Here is a 4840-nt window from a genome sequence, read left to right as displayed (position 1 = left end):
TCCATTCATTACCCTTTTAAAAATATAAATAAGGTTTTTAAAAAACATACAACCATACTTTTATAATAATACTTCAAAAGTAACATTAGCGGAAGCAAAACATCCCAGGTTTGAAAACATAACATAATTATTTCATAAATCTTTAAAAGAATGTCGCCTGCAGTCATTACAACCTCTTTCCCTTAATAGTACCTAACGATCCTGAAGAATGTTAAATAAAAACTGGTAAGCATAATGCTTAGTGAGCATACACATTACTCTACTATTATATAGATCAGTTACTTACACATATCATATCATTTCACATAAAGTATAAGACATAAACGTTCCTAACACATATTGTTGGTACAAACCATAAGCTTGTTCCCCTTTTTGGGAACTACCCACCTTACTCCCTTATAGGGAAATAAGAGATAAGAGTGAAGCTTACCTCACTAGAGGACAAACCACATTCTGCCTTTGCTTGTTCACAATACCGGATTAGAGTATCTGTGAATAATTATACAAAACAAGTAATGCCTACATAACAGGAGAGTTATTGTAAATCACCTCCTTAAACTTTAAACTTAGCTAGCGGGAGCTAGATGGATCCTTTTCTTCCAAGAATCTACACAATAGTTATAACATTATTTAGCTTGTGCTTTGATGTATTACTCTTATAAACTTATGTACGTATTTACGTATTTTCTCTTTGTTTGTTGTGTTCTGTTTAGGATCTGTTTTATTACATTTCAACCCATTATTAAATTTGGATAAAGTTATATTGGTAAAGTTACATCTTTTATCTTTTCATAAATATAATGATCTCGTTCTAATGATTTCCAGTCGACTTTATATTGATTTTACAAGTCAGCAACTTGAAGATGTCACTTTCAGGACCACTCAACACTCTTGGAATAAAATATATTAATTAACCAGGAATTTCATCAAGCCCTTGATGTGGAGGAAACTAAACATCGATATCTAACTACAGGATTTGAAATTTTGGAATTTAGAGTCCTAATCAATTTATTATGATTTTTAGAAGACAATGCATGAAATATGTGACATCACAAACCAGTCTCAGAAGATTGACCATTTTACCCTTCAAGGTGATGGAATTAGGAAAAGTGATTCAAATTTTGGAGAAACTAGACACACTAAAATTTTTAGAAAATTATGTCTCATGAGTTTTAGGTATTTTGATTGCCTTGTATGAATTTTTGAATTTGAAGGGAAGGATTCGAAAGATTGATCATAATAGCTTTTAAAGTCACTTTTGGTGCTCTATTAAAGACTTAATGGTTAAGCTTTTAATTTAAAACTTTTAAGCTAATTAATGGCTACTTATTAGGCTATTTATATGTGGTACTCAATTTATCCCAAATGTCTTAATGATTGGTTTAATAAGAGTATAAAGTTAGTGATTTCATATAAAATATCACTTTTACACATGTTAGGGTTAAGTTACAAACTTCACCCATTAAGTTCTTTTAGACACCAATTGGATGGAAAACGTGTTCCTAATAGTCCCATTACCTGATGGTGGTCTAATGATGGTTTTGTGGTGTTCAATGGTGGTCAAACCACCCAAAATACAAAGTATGTTGCTATAAAGGGATATATCTCAAAGTTTGATCTAATCTTCAAATCAATGAAACAAATGACCAAACGCAACACTATGAGGCACCACTCACACTTACCCTATCATTATGGTCAGAGGGGGTCGTTTGGGGTAGTTGTGGCTGGAGGTCATGGCGGTTTATGGCTGGGAATGAAGAAAACGAGCCTAAAGAAGAAAAAGACGAGAGTTTGATTAACTTCAACACCTTACTTGGACTAAGATCAACACCCCTAATATTCTCCCTTTTCCTCTCACATGCGATCAACCTCCACAACATATCCTCTCAATTACAACCTCCTTCTCGATCGGCTTCCATCTTCCCGCTCTTCCTTCGGTCGTAACAACTCTCACACGGACATAATTAACTAAGCGACTAGGGTTGGATTTTTGATCCAAAAAAATGCATACAATATATGGAATATGTAACGCCCGTAGATGCGGGCTAGTCAATTTAGAGACGATAAACGTCAAAAATGACTTTTTGATGGAAGATTATTTAGTAGGAGTAATCTTAACTAAGTTGCAGTATATGTTACAAGGATTCCGTACATATAAAGAACGCCGAAATCCGCGTTATAATGAAAAAGTTATGACTTGTCGAAGTTTCGCGACAGAACCGACACAACAGAGCGCGCGTAAATAGTGAATTTACGATAGAGAGATATTTAGCCTTAGTGATCCAAACGAAAGCCGTAGAATATGTTAAACCGAGAGCGTGCATAAAAAGAACGTCTGAATCTGACTTCGGATGAGGAAGTTATGATTTTTCTAAGTTTCGACTTAGTGGTATACAACCCAAATCTCGAAATTGAGATCGAGTGATATTTTGCTGAAACAATGTAAACAAGAAATAAAGATCTCGTCGATAGTAGTCATATGGAGAAAGTACAGACGAAAACGGACGTCAAATGAAGAAGTTATGAATTTCTAACGGAGTTTTCCTGTCCCGGCCTACTAACAATAAGAAAATAAAAATAAAGTCAAAATTAGTCGAGGAGTTTAAACGAAAGTTATAGAGCATAGTCTCACCTATGCGTGGATATAAATAACGTCGAAAATGGAGCTCATATGAGCAAGATATGAATTTCGGAAGTTTTTTTAAATAATATAAATTTTTATTATATATTCGGATAATATCTGAAGTGCTGACGAGTCCAATTTGATCCGAAAGGTACGCCCAACGTACATGTCGACAGCGAAGTATGCTCCACATTGGAAAGAGTTACGCCTTGTGTGGTCTGAGAGAGGGAGACGTAGCACCACCGAGATTTTGCCACCTAGCTCGCCTATCCGAACTACGCCCAACGTAAGGGCCTCGATACGCCCAACGTAGTCCGATGATCAGACCCTATATAAAGGGTGCGAGGGCAGCCGGGGTTTGTTGCTCAATTTCTATCTTCCACCCCTTATACTTCCTATTTATTGATAAGTTTTACCCCCGAAGCCCTGATATCAATCCCAACACTCGAAGCAAGTCCTGAAGCCCTGAAGATCCCAAGAAATATAGTTTTCGAGCCGAAACTCTGCTCGAGTGAAACCCGGTTTTGGAGAAAACGTCCCAGTTTTATCGGAAAGGATTATTTTAAGAGACGAGGTGTTGTCCGATCATCGTCTTACCAAGTGAGCGTGTAGTTACTTTCTTCTAACACATAAATATGAAGTATTTGCTATTAAATATGTGCTATGTGTTATGTATTGTTTGTTTATTTGAGATGGGTGTGGAATGGATGTTTTATACAGGTTTTTAATGATTTAAATCGTATATGTATTTTATATCTACAAATATGTTGGGTAGAACATGGGTAGATGAAATATTTGGTGACTACGAGACGTAGTGCCTATTGTTTAAACCCTGGTGACTATGAGACGTAGTGCCTATTGTGTAAACCCTGTTGACTATGAGACGTAGTGCCTATTGTGTAAACCCTGGTGACTATGAGATGTAGTGCCTATTGAATAAACCGCGGTAGCAAATGGAATTTGTGCCAATCCCTTAGGTCAATCCTTAGGAATGAATGAATAAAGGATAATTGATTCTTAGCGTAAAACCTTAAGAAATAAAGAAGATAATGGGGATGGGTAATTTGGGTTGATTGTCTGATGATTAAAAATAATAAAATATCTTACTATGGGTTGAAGTTAGAGAGAAAAGGAAGCATGAGGGATCTTCATTGATAAAAAAAGAAAACAAATTCTCGAAATCTAGGGGAAGAGATGAAGCTAAGTGGTGCGAGAAGTTTAAAAAGAAAAACACTTCGGGAAGTGTAGCGAGCAGATGACTTCCTACAAATGTGGTAAGATAGGGCATTATGCCAACAAGTGCGCATCCAAAAAAAAAGTGTGCTGCGGGTGTAACGAAGAATGACATATTACTAGAGACTGCCTAAAGAAAAACACACCGCCACAGCCAAGGGCATTCCACATGACCCTCGACGAAGCAGAAAATCATGCGAGGAATAAAGGATGAGAATTTTATATCCAAAGACCAAGTTATGAAGTAGCAAGGTGAATGGTAACTTGTGGTTTATCTTATTAGAGGCATAGTATAGGGTGCACTTGAACCTTTCTGTAATCGTTTCAAGAAAGAATATAAACCCTGGTTTCGATATTTATGTGATATTTATGGTTTTAATATCTGACGTGTTAAATGATTGTGTGATTTTTGTATCGTGACTTGGTTAGACTGCGAGACAATACTTAGGACGAGTATGAGTAGGTGTGAATAGTAGTAGAGATCTATACTACTGGAAGCACATGACTGCCGCTTGGATCAAGGAAAGTCAGAAGGTTACCAATAAGCTAGTATTTGATTTCGTTTTATTCAAGTATGTCATTACCATTGTTTCGGTAATGACTAGTAAGACGATTAATATTCTGACCCTAGTGGTCATATCAAATTGAGTCCGACTACGATGAGTTTGTTACGTGGTTTGGAGAACCAAGTTCGATGTAGTATCTGACCTAATGTAACATCCGGAATTCCAGGTATCATAATTTAATTATTTATTTTGGGTGCACAAGAGGGACTCGACGAGTTGGCGCTTAAACTCGTCGAGTAGGATGGCGATTTGCTGACTGGATTAATGAATGGACTCGATGAGTCGGTAAGGTGACTCGACGAGTCCGAGCTGTGGACAAAAAGCCCTAAATCTTTGGGTCTGTGCCCTATTTTAGGGTCTTTATAACTCTGATTTGCGACTATCATTCCAGAGAAAAGAACCCTAGTGAGCTTGAGAG

This window comes from Lactuca sativa, chromosome 3 (genome assembly GCF_002870075.4).
Source record: "Lactuca sativa cultivar Salinas chromosome 3, Lsat_Salinas_v11, whole genome shotgun sequence".
NCBI lineage: Eukaryota > Viridiplantae > Streptophyta > Magnoliopsida > Asterales > Asteraceae > Lactuca > Lactuca sativa.
The sequence above is the reverse complement of the archived record's forward strand: the minus strand, read 5'-3'. Positions refer to the sequence as shown.